Consider the following 14,816-nt stretch of genomic DNA (forward strand, 5'->3'; position numbering starts at 1 on the left):
AGGGTTGGCCTTTCTAACTCCACAAAGTAGATTTTTAAAGTTGTTTTTGATAGACCACTCTTATTTATATTTAACTTAAATGCTTACATATTTCTTTGTTTACCATTGCTTTTTGCGTTTCCTGATTCCTGAAGTACATTTCTTAAAATCTTCTTAACAAAGATTTATTAGATTTGCCATTGATAATCTGGTTTCACAATGACATATCTAGTATGGATTTCCTTGTATTTAATATGCTTAGGCTATGTTATGCTTTCAAAGTCTATAGATCAGAACACCCATCCCCTCCTCATGAATATTCCCTACTGCCTTATCTGATATATTTCATAAAATATAGTTTATATTTGACTTATGTATATGTGTCCCTTGATTAGAATGTAAACTTTATGTAGATGGCAATTTTGTTTGTTTTATTCACTGTTGTATTTCTAGTGTCTAGATGGTGCCTGGACTTGATGTAAGATTTAAAAGTTGTATGTGTGTGTACTATATATTTTTTTATATATATATATATTTATACTTATATGTTTATATATATAAACAAAGAGACATAGACTAATCTATATTCTAGAATCAGAAGAAAAACGATTCCACATCAAATCTCAGAGGAAAAAAGGAATTAAATACTAAAGAAAAGGATAAATATGTTGGAAAAATCTAAAAGAATAGTGGCTGTTTACTGCAAAAAATGATTTGGATATTTAAAAGAGAAAATTAGCATTTGTGACAACAATGGCATGTAAGTTAGAAGAAGAGAAAATAGAATTGAAATGATGTAAGGTCTGGACACATATCAAAATCACAATTTAGCATTATATTTGATGAATTAAGGAGACATGCAGTAATCACTATGGTAAATAATGAATAGGAAAAGAACGCATAACTTTCAAATTAATTAAGGTCATTACAACAATTTTTAAAACACTTAAATGAAAATAAGTCAAGAAAATAGAAAGTAAAGAATCACAGGCAGATGAGTCAAATAGTCCTTTGTAATGTGGTAGTTATAAATTAAATGTTATTTATTTATTAAATGTAAGTGGGCTAAAGGTTATAATATGAAAAAAGGATTTTAAGTTATGAACAATAACAAAACTGAAATTGTAAATGTTAGAAAATACATCTAACACATTAGTAACTGAACATACGACATACACATCTAACTTTTTAAAAACTGGCCTATGATATGGTAGCTGTAGGGAAGAAACAATTACAAGAGATAATAATATAAGGTAGACATATATAGGAAATATGAGAAGTCCAAGAATTAACAAAAGTATAAGACAAAGCAGGTAAGTCAATAAAGATACTGAGAGATTTTAGTATTGCTCTTAATTACCGATAGAGCATGAAGACAAAACTCAGTAAAAATAGACAATGATAGAAAAGAGTCTAGACTCAGGCATATTATGAACTCTTGAGTTTCAACAAGATGGCACTGCAGAGCAAATTTGTAGAAGCAGTCTTTTTAATACCCAGTGCTAGGGTTGACTAGATATACATATGAGAAAACAATATTTGAATGCTATCTTTTACCATATACATAAAAGTAACATCTATATTATTTCAATCTAATTATGATAGACCAAACAAAAGTTACTAGAAGATAATACAGGAGACTTTATTTATGGGCTGAAGTTAAGGTCAGTCTGCTTAAATAGAATGCAAGACACATTAATAAAGGGGAAATTTATAAATTAGAATACAATAAAATTAACAATTTCTGTTTATTAAGACACCATCAAGAGACCAAACAGAAAAGTCCTGGACTAGAACAGTAAATTTGTAACACATATAAATGACAAAAGGAATTATATTCAGAATTCATTTTTTAATTCTATAAAGGAATGAGAAAAAGAAAAACAATAGAAAAATGAACAAGACGTGTTAACAAGCAATTAAAAAAAAGACACCTAAACAGCCACTTAAACATAAGAAAATATGCTGAGACTATTAGTGATAAGGGAAATTCACAAGCTAAAGCTAAAATAAAACAACACACTTACCAAAGTGGCTAAAATTAAAAGTACTAACTAAGAATTGGAGTGCAGGAGGAACAATGGAAATTCCGTAAACTGCAAATGGGGAGGCAAATTTGCACAATTTGGAAAACTCAATAGCAGAGTCCAACATAACTTATCATATATACATGCCCAATATCTATATGTGCCTAATAGCTACTGAATTGGATATTGGAAAACATTTATGCCATCTCAGAATGTTCTGTTGGATGGTGTTGATCTACTATTAGTATGTTCAAGTCAGACAGTTCCTTTGGCTAATTAGGTCCCCAAAAATCTTTCTTTCACTAAGATTTGGATATTTCCTTGAAATGATTTAGATGTTGTATTATTTAGGGTGTGGTGTGACTGTTACATAATATGAAAAAATAGCAGTGGCTCAGGCAAAAGGTATAACCCTTTCCAAGTGGAGGCAATCTGTTTCATGACATCAAGTAATCCAGGGCCCTGCCAGTTTATGGCTTTGCCAGCTTCCTCATGCAGGTCTTATCTCATGTCTGACATGGCTGTTCTAACTCACACCATTAAATCCATATTCCAACAAAATTACAATAGGGAAAGAACAGGAAGAAACTGCCCCTTTTCTCTTAAACTACATAACTCTGAAATAGCGTATATTGCTTCCTTTCACATCTGATTGGCCAGAAACTAATCACATGGTCACATCTAACTATGAGAGTGTCCAAGAAAGTAATCTTCAACTTGATGTCCATGTGCCTAGCTAAAATTCCTGTTCCTGTAGAAGATAGAAAGACTTTTCTTAACCCATCTAGCAATCCTTCCAATATATAGCTCCATTTTATACTGTTACACACATAATTGAGTTTTCCTGCTTCCCTCTACAGCTATTCAGTTAAAGATTATGTAAAATTTTGATTGCAAACATTCAGAACATTAAACAAGATATTTATATTATAATCTGATTTATGTAGTAGAATTCTTATTGTCAATTTTGAGCTCCCTACCACCATAAGTAGTGAGTTGCCCCCAAACAGGAAATAGAAATTCACTCCCATTCAGAAAAACGTTTTGCAGAAACAAAATGTCAATACAAAAAGGTCTCACAGCTGACAAGATTATCAAGTTTTGATGAGCAGTAAAATCTGCTGTATGCCATCTATTCACCTGTGTGTGAAAGCTGAGTATTTGAAATGGAAATCTGTTCCTACTTAAATTGTAAAATGGAGCGCAATAATTACAGTTAATTTTTGCACAGTGCAGCACATAGTAAGCATTAATTAAGGATTGTTTTACACAGTATTTAATAAAAGACTCATTTAATGGAGACGGATATTGTGTATGCAAACCATTCTCTTCACTGAATTAAAATATAAATGCAAATTAAATCAAATGTATATGGGTAAAATGTATCAGATTAATAATTTCATGTAAATTCTTAATAATTGAGAAATCTCTATTATTTCAGGTATTTTTCTTTTAAGATAGACTACATGAAAGAAAAATCAAATTTTCAGATTATATTTTATTTTTGAAAGTGAAATAATAAATGGATCTTTATGATAAATAGTATGACTACACAACTCTTCAGCCAGAGAACATAAGCCTTCATTTGATGACCCTGTGCTCATGATTTACAAAGTGGCTGGCACCATAACAAACTTGTGACAACAAGGTCAGGTTTGACATTGCTATCTATTCAGGTAGTAGACACTATATTAATAGAGATTGATGGAATACTGAGTCATTTACTAAAAATTTTCCTTCCACTTTGTCTGTTCATCATTTATATGATGGAGTACCAGCACTTCATAATGTAATAATGGGACTTTTGTCAAAGGAAGTAAAGGTTATTAAGAAAAAAAGAACTCTCAAGAGATGCCTCTAAGCCAATTACAGATAAACATGTCGTAGCCCCCTTGACAGTTCATGTGTGAATTTTTTTTATCAAATACTTCCTCATATCTACCATTTCTTTCTTCACATCTTTATCTTTATAACTTCAAATTATCTCCTGCTCTATAAACCTCTCTCCTCACCTGAAGCTTCTATGTCAAAAACACGGGATCATAAAGCCAAGGTACTGGTTCCCAGAGACTCACAAATAAAATCAAAAAGACTGATGCTTAACTAGGGGATAGGATTATGTATTTGAGAAATACTGGCAACTGGGGGAAGGGAGCAGGAAACCAGAAGATTAGGAACACACAGTGATTGCCTTACTTCCAAATTTAAGCTGCAGACAACTACAATGACACTATCTGAGAAAAGAAAAAAACTGCCTGTTTCTTGCTGTATAAAAATCGTACTTAATCCTCTTTAAATTTTTACTTAGTTGAACTATTATGAAGCCCCAATCCTTAAAAATTAGTGGGAAGTATTCCCATTTGTCTACTTCCATTTTATGTAGTTACCCAGATATTAGCAACACTATACCAGAACAATGTAGCATACATAACTATATTTTTCTACAGTGTCCCATAGTGCTCTGACCACTAATTAATAAAATGGCATATGTGTAGAGAGAATGTTCCTTAGATGTGTGTTCTTTCTGAATTTTTAGTTTCTTGAAGAATGGAAATATTATGCATCACTTGCTCAGTAGTAAACAACTTTGTTCTATCATATTTATTAGATTTTCACAACAAGAGAGAATTTCACAGAGGAATATTTGTTATGTTTTGAACCTCTGGTCAATACATCAGGAATCAGTCATCTCTGGAAGTTTAACCAATTTTTGTAGAGGCATTCAGATCACACTATCACCATAGGACAATCATACATTACTATATTTTTATTATAATTGTTGGGTTTTTTAAAAAAAATTTGAATAATTTTATTTGTGCACTCTCTATGTTTAGATTTAAAGATAAATTACCATAAATACGATTGTTTTCACTTTTTCTTTCTAAGCCTACCCAAATACAGGATATAATCATGTTATATCTGTATTACTGCAATACATTCCTAAATGTTGTAGGAGGCACCAGCAATCTAACATTGGTGCAATTGATACTACAGCCTTGAGACACTCTTTTAAGCAAATTACTAGAAATAAACAACATAAAATGAAAATCTAAATTTTATCAGCTCTACATTGCTACTAAATTCTCAGTTCAATAATTGAAGCCCTATACCATCATATATCACACCCTGCATCTCCACACTAGCAATCACAGTCTGAAATCTAAACCTATGACGCTTCAGTCCAAGCATCATCTCCACAACAAAAGAGAATAAACAAGAAGGTGAGTTAAATTTATTATTTTAAAATAATAATCTCTTACTGTGTCCCTCACATAATACATGGGAATTATGGGAGTACAATTCAAGATGAGATTTGGGTGGGTACACAGAGTCAAACCATATCAGCGCTAGCTGGCTCCTCCCAAAATCTCATGTCATCACATTTCAAAACCAATCATGCCATCCCAACAGCTCAAAGTCAACTCATTTCAGCATTATCTCTAAAGTCCACAGTCTAAAGTCTCATCTGAGAAAGGCCAGGTTATTTCTGCCTGTGAGCCTGTAAAATCAAAAGCAAGTTAGTTACTTCCTAGATACTATGAGGATATAGGCATTGGGTAAATACAACCATTCCAAATGGGATAAATTGGCCAAAACGCAGGGGCTACAAGTCCCATGCAAGTTCAAAATCCAGTGGAGTAGTCACATCTTAAAGCTCCAAAATGATCTCCTTTGACTCTGTGTCTCACATCCAGGTCATACTGATGCAAGAGGTTGGTTCCCATGGTCTTGGACAGCTCCACCTCTGTGGCTTTGCAGGGTACAACCTTCTTCTTGGCTGGTTTCACGGGCTGGCATTGAGTGTCTGTGGCTTTTCCAGGGAAATGGTGCAAGCTGTCAATGGATCTACCATTCTGGGGTATGGAGGATGGTGGCCCTCTTCTCGAAGCTCCATTAGGTAGTGCCCCAGTAGGGACTCTGTGTGGGGGCTCTGACCCTGTATTTTCCTTCTGCACTGCCCTAGCAGAGGTTCTCCATGAGGGCTCCCCCCATAGCAAACTTATGCCTGGGCATCCAGGTGTTTCCATACATGCTCTGAAATCTAGGCAGAGGTTCCCAAACCTTAGTTTTTGACTTCTGTGCATTCACAGGCTCAACACCTTGTGGAAGTTGCCAAGGCTTGGGGCTTGCACCCTCTGAAGCCTAGGCTGCACACAGCCCAGGAACCCTGGTCCTGGCCTATGAAACCACTTTTTCCTTCTAGGTCTCTCAGCCTGTAATGGGAGGGGCTGCTGTGAAGACCTCTGACATGTCCTGGAGATATTTTCCCCATTGTCTTTGGGATTAACATTCAGCTCCTCATTACTTATGCGAATTTCTGCAGCCAGTTTGACTTTCTCCTCAGAAAATGGGATTTTCTTTTCTATTGCACTGTCAGGCTGCAAATTTTCCAAACTTGTATGCTCTCCTTCCCTTATAAAACTGAATGAATGTCTTTGAATGAATGTCTTTAACAGCACCCAAATCACTTATTCAGTGCTTTGCTGCTTAGAAATTTCTTCTGCCAGAGCCCCTAAATCATCTCTCTCAAGCTGAAAGTTCCACAAATCTCTAGGTCAGGAGCATAATGCTGCCAGTCTGTTTGCTAAAACATAACAAGAGTCACCTTTGCTTCAGTTCCGAACAAGTTCCTCATTTCTATCTGAAAGCACCTCAGCCTGGAATTTATTGCCCATACCATGATCAGCATTTTGGGCAAAGCCATTCAACACATCTCTAGGAAGTTCCAAAGTGTCCCACAATTGCCTGTCTTCTTCTGAGCCCTCCAAATTCTTCCAACCTCTGCCTGTTACCCAGTTTTAAAGTTGCTTCCACATTTTTGGGTATCTTTTCAGTAGCACCCCACCCTACTGATACCGGTTTACTGCATTAATCCATTTTCACACTGCTGATAAAGACATCCCCAAGACTGGGCATTTTACAAAAGGAAGACGTTTAATGGACTTACAGTCTCACATGGCTAGGGAGGCCTCACAATCATGGCAGAAGGTGAAAGGAACTTCTCACATGGCAGCAGCAAGAGAAAGAATGAGAGCCAAGTGAAAGGGGTTTCACCTTGCAAAACCATCAGATCTTGTGAGATGTATTCACTACCATGAGAATAGCGAGAAACCACCCCCATGATTCAATTATCTCCCATTGGGTCCCTCCCACAACAAATGGGAATTAAGACAGCACAATTCAAGATGAGATTTGGGTGAGGACACAGAGCCAAACCTTATCAAAATGGTATATAACAGTGAAAATATGCTCAAGGCACTATCCTTGAACCAGAGCCATGAAAGAACAAGGTAGACTTGGGAAACATTAAATAGTCTTGTGCAGCTTCAATATAAACAAGATGGCCAGGAAAATGCAAACTGTTAAGAAATGTCTATGTCATATTAAAGAACCAAGACTTTATGCAACATACACCACAAATTCATTGAAGAATTTTAAGCAGAACAGTAACTTGATTAGATTTGTACTTAAGAAAACTGTCCTTGACAGCCTGTGGATGATTTATTGAATGGGGAGGCAGATTAGGGAGTTCGGTTTGCAAGTCCAAATGAAAAATGACGATGGTCCCAAATAAGAAAATGATACTGGAAGGGAATGATTTGAGGATAGAAATTATTTCTTATCACTTTCTTTTCGTCACAACACTTAGTAGAGTGCTTTTCACATATCTGTCCTTAATTACAAAATGACTCTATAGGTAAGTAAAAGTAACTAGTATCAAAATGTGACAAAAATATAAATTACTGTCACATTTTATAGTTTATTCACTTAATACAATGTTATTAATTGTCTCTGATATGGTTTGGATGTGTGTTCCCTCTCTATCTCATGATGAAATGTGATCCCTAATGTTGGAGGTAGGCCATAGTGGGAGGCATTCTATCATGGGAGTGGATCCCTCATGAATGGCTTAGCGCCATCCCTTTGGTGATGAGTGATTTCTTGCTCAGTTCATTGAGAGATCTGGTTGGTTGAAACAGTATGGGACTTCTTCCTTCTCTCTCTTGCTCCTCCTCTCTCCATGTGATATGTGGGCTGTCCCCTTTACCTTCCACCTCCCACCTCCCACCATGATTGTAAGCTTCCTGAGACCCTCACCAGAAACTGAGCAGATGGTGGTGCCATGCTTGCTGTACAACTTGCAGAACCATGAGCCAAGTAAGCCTCTTTTCTTCATAAATTACCCAATCTGAGGCATTTTTTTAGAGCAATGCAAAATGGACCAACACAGTTTCTAAGAGTTCTGTTGTAACCAATCTCTTAGCAGACTTGTTATGAACCGCCTATCCAATACAGAATGCTCTTCATTGTGGCTCCACCATACTTATGGTAAAAACACTTGAAGAGGAAAATTCTGCCCTCTTTCACTTATCTAACTTACTCCTTATTTCAGTCAAAAGAAAACAAGCCAAACATCCCCATTCAGTCTTTTCCCTATTCAGTAAATACAAAGCTACTCAATTTCCCTGGCTAATAGCACAAACGTTGTCATGAATGTTTCTCTCTTCAATTCACTTTGCTTTCTCAGCCATAGTGTCAGTTTATTGAGGGTAGGGATTTAATTTCTCAACACTTCTAGAATTGTACAAGGTGCAGCATGATAGACACTTTAAAATAATGTTGGTTTATTGGTTCCTAAATTGAGGCATATTTAAGTCACTGATATTATTTTACATTAAAATACAATTACAGTTGAGGAGGGATGATTTTCATATCACTGTGATGTACAGGTGCTCTAGACAGCTTTGAAAGTTTGAAACTTTGTAGGTTTTTCTGAATATTTAAGATGTCATATTTTATTATTGCTACATGCAAAAGAAAGGAACTGTGGTTGTGACTGGCATAAAAAAATTCAGAAGGATGGAAAAGTCAAGTCTAAACAGGCTTTTCTTTCCAAAATCCTAGATGTAAGTGTGTCACCAAGATAAAAGCCATGAAAGCATTGTATGAAAACCTTGTATTGATCCAATTTTACTGATAGAATTAATTGCAATGGATTTTGTTCTCTTATTTATATAATACAATTTATAACTACATTTTAGTAATATTCATCTGAACGTTTTACCTTTTAGGTTCAAAGTGATTTGTTAAATTTGCTTATGACTTTAATAATGAGAAATAACCATATGAATTCACTAACTCATGTTTGGACTCAAAGATGCTTGTGCATGGGCCACACCCAGGCCTTGCAATCATTAATTAAGGCAAGGATCAGTGTGAAAATGGGGGAAAAAATTATAGGTGCACAAATTGAATACTGCTGAAGGTCTATTTGCCTGGATTGTCAGTCTTAGCTACCACCTCATCATGAGAAGATAGGAGGTCATAACAAAGCACATTCAAGAAACATTTATTTAGTGATGGTTATATGTCAGGCAACTGAACCCTGGAACCTGACAATCTGCAAGGATCAATGGTGTCCACTCTGAAATTCAAAGACCAGACCAGATCACTCATTTCAGCTCAACTACTATATATCCAGTCCTCAAAATATATCTCTAGTTATCCAACTAAATAATTTAATTGGTTCTTGTCTAACTCTGAATTGACCAATTTTGTCCCTCAGACTTTTTGCGTAACTTTTACCTCTTTGGGAAAGCTGGAAACAAAGCAAATGCAAATAGCTTTTACCTCTCTTCTAGGTAATTTCCTTCTCAAATAGAAAAGGAAAAGCCTGGCTAGGTGTGATGGTTCACATCTGTAATCCCAGCAGTTTGGAAAGCTGAAGTGAAAGGATTGCTTAAGCCAGGAGTTCAAGGTACAGTGAGCCATTATTACCCACTGCGCTCCAGTGAGGCAACGGAGCCAGACCCTGTCTCTAAAGGTTAAGAAACACTCTGATTGATTTTATCTACTAAACATGTTGAATCTCTTCACTGCATTCCACAGTCCTTGTTATCACCTGCTCTTGCCTAGAGGATGGCAAGTGCTAACTATAATTCCTGGGTGTTCTCCTTCATATCCACTCTTGCCCCTAAAATCCATTCTTCCCACAGCAGCAAGGGCAATCTTGTGAAATCTGAATCAGTACCTGTATACTCTACTTAAATTTTTTAATTACTTCCCACAACATGTAGAATAAAGAACACAACATGTGGCATTAACATGAACTCTAAAATTCCATGTGATTTTAGCTCTGTATTATGCTACTTTATGTGAAACCTGTGCTCTCAGCAAGACAGGCTATTTAAGTTTCTCTACTTCACCTTGATACTTTGCACTTACTGGAATCTTCTCTCTGTCTGTAAAATTTCTCTTCCCTAGTTTGCCTGGTTAGTTCTTTAAAGCTACATTGGCTGATATGGAAGCCACTAGCCATATGGCTATTGGGGACTTGAAATGTGGCTGGTTAGAATTGAGATGTGTTATATAGACACACTGAACTATACACTGGATTTCAAATACTTAGTAATGAAAATGTAAAATAGTAGATACTCTGTTAAGTACTCTTACCACCAAAGGAAAAGCCAAAACAGAGCTATAACAGCAAAAAACCCAAAGGGGATGGGAGAAACCTTTTGGAGGTGATGGATACACTTACAACATTGACTGTGGTGATGGTTCATATATGTATGGTTATCTCCAAACACATCACTTTGTGTACATTAAACATGTACAGCTTTTTGTATGCCAATCACACTATAATAAAGTGGTTATAATACACACATGCACACATACACAAAGAATGTAAAATAGTTCATCACTAATTTCTATATGATTGTGAGACAGGAGAATAGGAAATTAAGACAGACAACCAAGGTTTAAAATGTAAGCAAAACAAACAGCAGGTGCATCCAGTTCTAGGCAAGATTAAGCAGCATACAGGCCACATCCTCACTCCTGTGATAACAAGTTTCCACTTCAGCCTCTGCTTGGCTGCAGGCCAAATCTCCACTTCAGCCACTAATTAGTTGTGGGCCAATCCTTCATAGGGTGTAACCCATTGGAGTCTAAAGGGTTCTTAGGGGTGTTACCAAATTCTTTTAGCTTAATACAAACCCCAAAGAACATTGTCATCAGGGCTCTTGAGCTGTTTGCTCAAGCCCGCTTCCACTCTGTGGAGTGTACTTTATCTTCAATAAATCCTGCACTTTTGTTGCTTCTGTCTTCTTTTGTTCCTTTGTGTGTTTCATTCAGTTCACTTTTCGACATACCAAGGAGCTGAACAAGTCACAGTCAAGACTTTCCATTCACTAACAGTTGCATATTGAAATGATAATACTTTTGATGTATTGCATTAAGTAAAATATATTGCTAATATCAATTTCAGCTATTTCTTCTTTATGTAATGTAGCTACTAAAGATTTAAAATTTTATTTGTGGTTCAAATTATATTTCTGTTAGAGAGAACAGTGTTTTAAAGCTTCATTCAAATATCAGTCCTGCCACAGTGTTTTGAAAATTCCCAGACTAGTTCATTTCCTTCTGCTAGACACTGTCATTGCCCTCTTTCAGTTTTAGTTCCAGCATTTACCTCAAACATAGTTCAGTACATATTCATGTAAGGTTTTATTTTTTTAATGTCTATAATCCCTGCTAAAACACAAGCTTCAGGAGAGCTGGGGTCTATTCACTGTGCATAAGACAAGTTCTTATGGAATAGACATCCAATAAATTGTTGCTGAATGAAGTAATCAATAAACCAGTAAATAGAGAATAAAACAGACAAACAACAGCTAGAATATTGTGATAAGTAGATGAATAGTGGCATGAAGAAAGAGACAGGAACTAATACCTATGAATAAAATGACAAGAAATAGTTTTAGAAGAGGGCTCTTTTATTTCCGGAGGCTTAGTAATCTGAATAAATGCTGATGTATTTCCTATTACATATCACAACTGGATGAACAAAGTCTATAGGCAAGGAACATGGGTAAATACCAAAGCTTAGGTCCTTCCTTTCAGGCAAAGTCAGGCAGCCCTACATGACTCTGGGCCTGTGTCCATTGGACTCCTTAGAAAATTCAATATGACTTACAGAGAAAAGCACTTTCATCCTAGTTGTTTGTTTTGTTGTTTGCTGAATGTTTTCTTGAAGAGTACATGCCGAGGTGATTGAATTTTTGGCCCCAATTCTTACCATCTTCCCTCCCTTGACCCTGACAAGGCCTTATTTGTTTGTAGTCTTCTTTACTGCTCCTTGATGTTGGGTTTGTCATGTTGCTTACTTTGACCAATAGCAAAAGTGACATTGTGCCAATTCTGAACCTTGGCTTCAGAAGGCATAGTGTGACTTCAATGCCTTTTTTGCAAGTCCTCCTTCAGCATGACAACAATGTGCTTTGCAGAGCCCACTAGTCTAAGGAGGAGGAGTGGGGAGACAAAGATGAGCAGTAAGAAACAAAGCCACCAGACAGGGCCAGACTAAATCAGCCAAATCTTAGCCTATATGCGATATATGACCAATAAGAAATAACTGGCGTTTTAACCTGCTCAACTTTGGAATGATTTGTTATGTAGCAATAGTAACCTATACATGGAAAAGCTTCTGTTGAAAAATAATATACAGCATGAATGTCTGAACCCCACTGGCATACTGATAATAATAATGATACTACTACTAATAACAATCATTATTGCATACTGATTATATTCCCAACACTATGCTAAATTCTTCATTTTAATTTATGTATTGGTTTATTTTTCTTAATGACAAAAATTGTACCTATATTTATGATATACAATATGAGGTTTTGATATATGTATATATTAAAAAATGGCTAAATCAAGCTGTTTAACATATTAACTATCATACTTATTTTTTGTGGTGAAATCATTTAAAATCCACTTTCTTAACAATTTTCAAGTATATAATATGTTGTTATTAACTACAGTCACTCTAATGTACAATAGATCTCCTGAAATTATTGCTTCTGTCTAACTAAAATTTTGTGTTCTTTGACCAAAATCTCTCAAATCCCCAAATTCACAGTCTCTGGTAACTGCCATTTTACTCTCTGTTTTTAGGAGCTCTACTTTTTAAGATTGCATATATAAGTGACATTACGTAGTATTTGTCTTTCAGTGTCTGACTTATTTCAGTTGACATAATATCCTCCAGAACCCATGTTGCCACAAATAACATGATTTGTTTCTTTTTTATGACTGAATAGTATTCTATTGTTGACATTTAGATTGATCCTATATGTTGACTCTTGTGAATAATGTTGCAATGAACATGACAGTGCAGATATCTCTTTGACATACTGATTTCTATACTCAGAATATATACTCAGCATTGGGAATGCTAGATCATATGATAGGTCTATTTTTAAGGTTTTAGTAAATTTCATATTGTTTTCCACAACAGTTATACTAATTAATATTCCCTGCAAGAGTGTACAAGGATTCCCTTTTTTCCATATTCTCACCAACACTGGTTATCTTTCCTCTTTTAACATTCTGACAGGTGTGAGATATTTTATTGTGTCTTTAATTGTGCTATTTTGCATTTCCCTAATTACTGATGTTGAGCATTTTTTTCATATGCTTGTTGGCCATTTGTATGTCTTCAGGAAATGTCTGTTCAGATTTTTTGTCCATTTTTTAATCAACTTACTTGTTTATTGCTATGGAATTGTTTTGAGCACCTTATGTATTATGCATAATAACATTCATTAGATGTATGCTTTTCAAATATATTATGCCATTCCATAGGTTATCTTTCTACTCTGTTTATTGTTTCCTATGTTCATAAGCTTTTTAAATTTGTTGTAATCCTATTTGTCTGTTTTTGCCTTTGTTGCCTAGGTTTTGGAGTCATATCCAAAAAAACCTTTGCCCAGACCAATGCCATGAAGATTTCTTTCTATGTTTTCTTTTAGTAGTTTTATAATTTAATGTCTTACATTTAAGTCTTTAATCCATTTTGAGATTTTTTTTGTATATGCTATGAGATAAGGGTATAATTTCATTCTTCTGCATCTGGACATACAGTTTTCTGAGTACCATTTCTTAAAGGGACTCTCTTTCCCATTGTGTGTTTTAGGTATCTTTGTGGAAAATCAATTGACTATAAATGTGTGTATTTATTTATTTAAGGGCTGTCTATTCTGTTCTGTTGGTCTATGTGTCTGTTTTATGCTGGTACCATGCTATTTTGATTACTATGGACTTGCTCTAGGTTTCAAATCCCATGGTGTGATGACTCTGGTTTTACTCTTTTTGTTGGAGATTGCTTTGGGAATTCAGGGTCTTTTGTGGTTCCATATTATTTTTAGAATATATTTTTCAATTTCTGTGACAACATTTCATTGGACTTGTGATAAGGATTGCACTGAATCTGAAAACTGATTTGCATAGTAGGGACATTTTAACAATATTAATTCTTCCAATTCATGAACAAATATCCCATTTGTTTGTGTCATCAAATTCTTTCATGAATGTTTTAATACTTTTCAGTGTATAGTTCTATTACCTCCTTCAGTGTACAGATCTATCAACTTCTTGGTTAAATTTATTCCTAAGTAGTTTTTTTTAAGATTTGCTGTAGGCCGGGCACGGTGGCTCATGCTTGTAATCCCAGCACTTTGGGAGGCCGAGGTGGGAGGATCACGAGGTCAGGAAATCGAGACCATCCTGGCGAACATGGTGAAACCCCGTCTCTACTAAACATACAAAAAATTAGCAGGGGTGGTGGCAGGCGCCTGTAGTCCCAGCTTCTCGGGAGGCTGAGGCAGGAGAATGGCGTAAACCCGGGAGGCGGAGCTTGCAGTGAGCCGAGATCGTGCCTGGGAGGCGGAGCTTGCAGTGAGCCGAGATCGCGTCGCTGCATTCCAGCCTGGGCGACGGAGCGAGACTCCGTCTCAA

The 14,816-nt window shown here is 35.8% G+C and overlaps 1 long non-coding RNA gene across 13 annotated transcripts in view; it reads right to left on the minus strand.

The window, feature by feature from the left end:
• LOC119626230 (uncharacterized) overlaps positions 1 to 14,816 on the minus strand; it is a 198,410-nt gene that overhangs the window by 155,784 nt on the left and 27,810 nt on the right. For 2 of the 13 annotated variants that reach the window (XR_005242393.2, XR_012090388.1), the window contains one exon: positions 11,765 to 14,811. The exons of 10 other annotated variants lie outside the window; for them this stretch is intronic. This is a non-coding gene — a long non-coding RNA (uncharacterized lncRNA). Of the gene's footprint in view, positions 1 to 11,764; positions 14,812 to 14,816 lie in introns of those variants that run through there. One more of the 13 variants, XR_012090394.1, reaches the window with a different exon arrangement.

This window comes from Chlorocebus sabaeus, chromosome 21, assembly GCF_047675955.1.
Source record: "Chlorocebus sabaeus isolate Y175 chromosome 21, mChlSab1.0.hap1, whole genome shotgun sequence".
NCBI classification, from domain to species: Eukaryota; Metazoa; Chordata; class Mammalia; order Primates; family Cercopithecidae; genus Chlorocebus; species Chlorocebus sabaeus.